At 47.2% G+C, this 7,235-nt stretch overlaps 1 protein-coding gene across 1 annotated transcript in view; it reads right to left on the bottom strand.

The window, feature by feature from the left end:
* LOC121926724 (prostaglandin reductase 2-like) overlaps nucleotides 1–7,235 on the bottom strand; it is a 25,139-nt gene that overhangs the window by 17,602 nt on the left and 302 nt on the right. The window lies entirely within an intron of this gene.

Genomic DNA, 7,235 nt, shown 5'->3' with positions numbered 1-7,235 from the left:
ATAGCTGGCACTTTTGGCAAAAGTTAAAGAGTTGATATGATAGCCGTGATTAAATACTATGAAGGGATGTCACATTGAGGATGGGGCAAGCTTGTTTTCGGCTGGCCAGAGAATAGGATGTGGAGTCAATGGGATGGAAGCTCCAGGAAAAGAGAATTCCACCTCAACATCAGGAGAACTTCCTGACAGTGAAAGTGAGACAGTACATCCACACTGCAGAAAAATGGGGTTGTGACACCACTTGACTGTCCATGGGTCCATGCTAGGGAATTCTGGGAATGGTAGTTGGTTGGGAACACAACCATCTATCATTCCCGAATTACCCATAGCATGGACCCATGGCAGTTCAAGTGGTGTTCAAACCCCATTATTTCTGCAGTGTTTTTGGACCAAAGACAAACTAATTTATTTATTTAGTTATGTTATTCCTAAACTTTTCCCCCTGCCTCTCCCTCCCTTTAAAAATTCTGGCAAAGGGAGGAGGGGCAGAAGGCAGGAAACCTGTCCCTAAGAAACCATGAAGGAAATATTGACACAGAAAGAGAGGGAGCAAAAGCAGGCCCCAAAGCAGAGTCCCAACTACTCACCCCAGTCAGCCTGCAAAGGCGTCCGTCTTTGGCCTTCTTCTTCTTCGTATCTCCCTCGTGAGGGAGGCGGCGCCATTGGAAGAGGCGTCACTTCCAGGCCCAGGGAGCCTGGCTAGAAAGCGTTTCCCTCCCTTCATCCTCTCCCTCAGTGGCCCTGGAGGAACATTTATTTCCTCCTCTCCTCTTTCTTCTTTCCTCCTGTCTTCTGCAGGGACAGAGCAGACTTGGTCCTCCTTTCCAGGACCTGGCCCAAATGTCCTCCATTTTGAGCAGAAAGATGGATTTAACATTGAGGGTTTTGAGCTCAGGGTGACCAGATTTGTTCCTCCTTTTCCAGAACATGTCTTGCATTTCAGCCTTCTTCCCAGGAGGAGTTTACAAGGCCCTCCATTTGAGCAAAAGCATAAATTTAACATTCTGTGGAGGGGTTTTCACAGCTCAAGGAGCAGACTTGGCCTCCTTCCAGGAACTGCCCTACATATTTGCCTTCTGCCCCAGGAGAAAACTTCAAAACGTCCCTCCATTTAGCAGAAGCCATGGATTTAATATTTCTATGACTTGTTCTTTCCTTTTCCATGTCCTACATTTCAGCCTCCTATCCAGGAGGAATTCTAAAAGGTCCTCTATTTTGAGCATGACTAAGAGCATTGAGTTGTATTTCTATGAGTGATTTCAGCTTTTATTTGGTCATGCCCGGCATTTTTCTTGACTGTCCTACAGTTTAAACGGTGCCTTTCCTTCCTTTGCCATGAGGACAATCTGCTCATGTCTCCAATTTGCCACGTCAGGTTTCCTCATGTCCAAGGGAACCAGACATGGTCCTCCTTTGTTTCAGGACATGGCCTACATTGTTCAGCCTTCTGCCCAGGGGGAATTCCAAATGTCTTTTCATTTGAGGCAGGACTAAGAAGAACTAATTTAATATTTCTAGGAGCGTCACAGCTTTTATTTTGGAATGTCCTCCATTTTTCTTGAACGTCCTACTTTTGCCATGCCTGGGCCTCGCAGTTAGGACATCTGGTACCCTGTTCTTGTAGCAACCTTTGAGAACGTGAAAGGTTGAAATTGGTAGCATGACCTTTCTGAGGAGTTTTTAAATCACGAGCTAGTTTGGGCATTAAAGAGAGATGAAGCACCTTTAAAGCATCCTGCAAATAAACAAAAAAATGAGAAGTATTGAGCGAATGATTATCACACGCATTGGTGCAAATAAAGTGATATCGAATCAGATTGTCAGTTGAAATCTTGAATCTTAATGCTTCTTTGCAACCACTTTAATGGCGGTTTTGTGTGATGTGGAATCGTTTCATGTAATTTACGTGTTTTGCTCGGGTGACCAGACTTGTGTCCTCCCTTTCCAGAACATGTCCTACATTTTTGTATTCTGTCCAGGAGGAATTCCAAATGTCCTCCATTTGGAGCATGACTATGAAGCATGATATTTATATGAGTAATTTTAGCATTTATTTGGACATGTCCTCCATTTTTTCTTGATACCACCCCTACATTTTGCAGCCCCTTGTCCTCCTTTGCAGTGGACATCTGGTCATCCTGGGAGACCCAGAAACAGACCTATGGACAGACCTTAGTATTCAGTAATATATCATTGCACTTCAGGACCTTGTGTAGCTCCTTCCATAACTACCTATATCCATCTTTCTGGGAAGGATGCCAGCCACAAGGATGCTGGCAAACGCCAAATGGATAACTCTATAGAAATGTGGCAACAGAGCTCGAAACAACCCCACAAAAAACATGGCAGATGCAACATGAGCAGGGTAAGCACTGTTTACCCCACCCAAAAGGTGGGGTGGACTGTGGGGTCTCCACCAACAGTGACAAGCATTCCTTCCGTGGTATTTTGAGGAAAATATCTCAAAAGTAGCCTCGAGAGGTGGGTAACTCTAGGGAACTGTTTCATCTATGAATACCAGTACTACCTGCAAAGAGACCCTGTTTTCAATTAATAAATGAGTTTTATTCAGAAATGGGCAAAGGTGCACACAGATACACAAAACCAATGCATGCCTTAAGAATATGCAAGGCTAACAGAAAGAAGGTGTACTGGTACAAGGTTGGATAGCAAGAAATCAGGAATTAGAGAAGGTGAAAATTACCAGTCCTGAAGAGAGGGTGTCCGCAGATAACGAGAGTGCTTAGACAGTCTAGGGCAGGGGTAGGCAACCTTTTTGAGCCGGGACCGGGTTGCTGTCCCTCAGACAACTGGGGGCTGAAGCTGGGGGGGGGGAGCTTCCACCCTCCGGGGGTGGGGGCTTGCGTGCGCCGGGTGGAGCTGTACTTCTAACACCTCCGAGGCGGGGCTTTCTCTGCTCCCTTTCCCAACCTCCCAGCGGTCTGAGAGACAGCTAGAATGGAGGGGGATTGGAGAAGGGGGTGACAGGCGCGAACCTGCTCTCCTGCCCTTCTCCTCCTTGGCCCCAGCTGCCTATCAGAGACAGCTGGGGTACCAGTAAGGGCCCGTGAGGGGCAGGAGCAACAGGCGCACGGCCCCTGTTCCTTTCCTCGGGGGCTTTGCCCTGGCCTGAGGTGTCCTCCAAAGGACACCTCAGGGCTGCCGAAGCCCCGCGGGAGGAGGAGGTGTGTGCCCGCCCCCTCCTCCGGGTCCCTTCCTTTGGCTGAAACGGGCTCCAAGGGGCCCGTTTGGACGAAGGGAAGGAGGCCGAGAGAAGGGCTGGGCACCCGTCCCAGGCCCTTCCCTTCAGCTCTTCCCTTCGGCCAAGGAAGGCGGCCACCGAGCCCTGTTGGAGGGCCCCAGCAACCACAATGGGCCTCCTAGACCCGCGGTCGGCCACCGGAGCCTGTTGGAGAGGGGGAGCCCTGTTGATGAGGAACCCCCGCCCCCTTCCTCCTCCCTGCGGCTGTCTGGCCAGCCGCGGGAAGGAAGGAAGGACGAGGTGGACCCCGCCCCCCCTTCTTTCCCTCCCCGCGGCTGTCTGGTCAAGCCGCGGGAAGGGAAGGACGAGAGGATCCCAGCCCCGGAGGAGAAACTCCCCCTATTTAGCCCGTGCGCAGCCCTAGCAGGCGCACGCAGGCTTACAGAAGCCGCGGGTGGTCGGCGTTGGCGCACTGTGCAGCGTGCTGCCACTAGTGCCGCCTCTGTGCGTTACTCCTCTGCCTCCTTGTCCATGGAGGCCGTCTGCGGCCTGCCCTCCTCGGGGCGTCCTCCCCCTGCCGCTGCAACCGCCTGGTGTCGGTGCAATCGCGGCAGACCGGGCTTGGGGGTCCTGCCCACCTCACCGGGCTGGATCCGTCGCGGGGCCGGAGGTTGCCGACCCTGGTCTAGGGGCTAGACAGAGAGGGAAGCTCTGTCTATGGAATAGAGCCCCAGTCTGTAGCAGCAAACGGGCCGTGTGCGAGGGCAGATATTTGTACCCAGTTTGTGCCCTTGAGGGACTTACCATCTTCACAGGTAAAAACAAATAGGCTGATGGGTTTTCTCATGGAATTGAACAAGGACTCCAGAACAACGGATTGCTTTAAATCAGGAGTGACAAAATTGTGATAGGATTCGAGACAACCTCTGGATATCAGACAGGAAAAGAAGGGGACAACAGCCGTTGGTGAGGTGGAGGCATGATCTTTAACTGCTTTGACTACGACTGTTTAAACATCGTCGACAAGAGGATATATGGAAATCCTGAGGGAAGATGGAATGATCAAACCTATTCTGTTGTTACTGTAGTAGTATTTAGGTCTTCCACGTCCTGCACCAGTGTGCCTTTCTCATCTTAAACTTCCTAGTGTTCCAAGGTCATTGTGACTGTTCAAAAACATACCTGATGCCTAGATAGACAGATATGAAAATATTCAGCAAGAGGGGTGTAGGATACGCTAACAGCCCCACCTTCAATCATTGAAATCTGAGGACAATGAAGAGACACCTCCCATTATTGTGGAACATCATCATGTCAAGGAATAGTAGTGAAGAAGCCAACGCTCTTCACTGGGCAATGAAGCACCCGATGTCCTCAATGGTGAAGGGGCCTATAATTTCCACAGCAGCTGTTTGCGTTTACCCCTGGTTTTGTCCAATTCCGGTTAAAGCGTGTTTGAATTCTGACACTATGACTTGCTATGATGTACATCTCTTTGTCTTTTTCTTGTGGCATTGGTTGGATGACTGATGGATTCTGGAACAGTTGAGTACTCACTGCTGCCACTTCTCTTCAACCTGGGGAAAACAACTCTGGTTTGACTTCGTGTAACTGCTTCTTACAACTACACACAAGACCTTTCTTACCTGGAACTCTTGTTTTCCTGTCACACAAGGAAGAGTGACTATTGTGGCAATCTGTTTTTTTGACAATTGTAAATCCATAATCTATACAAAGAATTATAAATCTGGGAACAGATGAGATCACAGCGTTACCTCAGAACAAATTAAATAATGCTTCTTGTTACTTTGCTTCTAGATGTGATTTCTTTGTATTCTGGGCCAGGGTGGCCACAGGTCCTCCTCTTTCAAGAACATGCCCTACCATTTCCACCTTCTCCTGTCCAGGAGGGATTCCAAAACTTCTTCCATTTTGAGCAGGACTAAGACACATGCATTTGCATCTCGGTGAGGGCTTTTAGTTTTCCCCTCATGCCCTCCATTTTTCTTGTATGTCCTCCATTTCTGCAGTGCCTTTGCAGTTATGATGACCTCTGGTCAACCTGATATATCCTATATTCTCTCTCTCTCTCTTAATAGTACAGGGCCTGAAGTTCAGCAGCCAAACTGGAGAAAGACAGCACCTCTTCTCAGACCAATCTAGGGTCCAAAACACACTGCAGAAACAATTCAGTTTGAGATCACTTTTAACGGTCCTGGCTCAATGCTAGGGAATTCTGGGAACTGTAGTTTTGTGAGACATTTAGCCCTGCTGCCACAATAAACTACAATTCCCAGGATTCCCAAGCATTCAGCCAGGGCAGTTAAAGCAAAGCTGTGGTGCCTGCTCCACCAAATAACCACTCCCAGAATCCCATAGCATTGAGCCAGGGCAGTTAAAGTGGTGTCAAAACAGATTATTTCTGCAGTGTGGATGCAGCCTAAGCTGTCCTAACACACACTTGTATATGTGACTGCTGGTTCCGTATATAATACCCACAATCTTTCCAACCAGCCTTTGTGAAGATTTATGTTTTCGGGTCTTTTTCAAGCCTTGTGAACCACAGATGACATTTCCCCACACTCTCCTGCACTGAATTCTTAGATTGTTCTTTTTTGTTTTGCTTACTGGAAGAAAGGAAAATTTAGATTTAACTGGAGGTTTATTGCGCTAGGGTTAGGGTGAGTGCCCTTTTGCAGAAAGCAGAAAGAATAGATGAAATACTGTACTAAAGCAATGAGGAGCTTGCTTGCCTCGCTTAACACAGTGGAACATTTCGGCCCAAATCCCTTGAACGTCAGGGAAAGTTATTCAATGACTTACTGCTTATCCAGGGGGGTTTGTGCAGTGTTGGAGAAATAAATTTGTACTGCTTGTGTGAGACAGAATGTGTGACAGAAATTTCGTTAAAGTGGATTTTTCATGTACCAATCACTTGATGGAGTTTATCAGACAGGGGAACTGGAAGTATAATCCGATGGCAATCTGAATGCAATCATGGAGTTTAACTGCCACACGCAAATTCGGGCAGTGGCATGCTATTTTCGGATAATGGAAAGCCAGTTCAGACTCAATGCGCATTCATGTAATTGTGCTAAACTAGTTACTTTAAGTGAATGCGTTCTAGCCCCACTTTCTTTTCATTCAAATCTAAGAGAAATTCCTCCCGTTTGATAAACTCCGAAGTATCAGTTGAGTGATTAGCCTGGAATATGGGATGGAAGAAGTTTGTCTCTCTGTGTGACAACTGCAAATATACAGCATTTTACCTTTCTTGGAAACTTGATGCCTGGGACACAGCTGGGCTCTGAGCAAGAGCTGTATTTCGTTGGGTTTGCATAATCGCAAAAATCATGAGGATCTCACAAGATCCAGCATAGCTATGTTTTTACACTGTGGGACGATTGCACAAGAATATACTGAAAGTGGATTGGATTGGATAAAACTTCTGCTGTATTTTAAAGAGGGAGAGAGGTACAGTTTTGCCTTGTCCAGAGATAATTTGCTCCACATAGAGCTGCCAAGTTCCTATTTGACCTGAAGATTATGATCATCTTTGGAGTCTTCCCAGTATTAGATGGGAGATGTGCATTTAAGGTTGTACTTGCAGTTACAAAAAAGGAATGGAGAAAGGAAGTTATGGGACAAGGAACTCACATGCCTATAAAAGCCCATGCCTTAACATGAAGGATATAAAAGCCCTGGAAGAAAGTCTAAAATTTCAGGAAACCCTGACAACAAAGTATTGGACTGCACAAAGCAATTTTGTGGCATCGATTACAAATTTCCCCATTCAGTTTGATTTGGTATAACTTTGGGGAAAAACATAACATCTCTGAGCAGGGCTTGGTTTGCTGCAGGGTCAGTGGATGGAAGGATGGATGTTAAATATATCAACCTGCTTGTTCTATGGCCTTGGTCCTTGTTTGCCTGTGCAAGCAAAAGTGAGGGCTACAGGATAATCATAGAATCATAGAATCATAGAATCATAGAGTTGGAAGAGACCGCAAGGGCCATCCAGTCCAACCCCCTG

This window comes from Sceloporus undulatus, chromosome 1 (genome assembly GCF_019175285.1).
Source record: "Sceloporus undulatus isolate JIND9_A2432 ecotype Alabama chromosome 1, SceUnd_v1.1, whole genome shotgun sequence".
NCBI lineage: Eukaryota > Metazoa > Chordata > Lepidosauria > Squamata > Phrynosomatidae > Sceloporus > Sceloporus undulatus.
The sequence above is the reverse complement of the archived record's forward strand: the minus strand, read 5'-3'. Positions and strand labels throughout refer to the sequence as shown.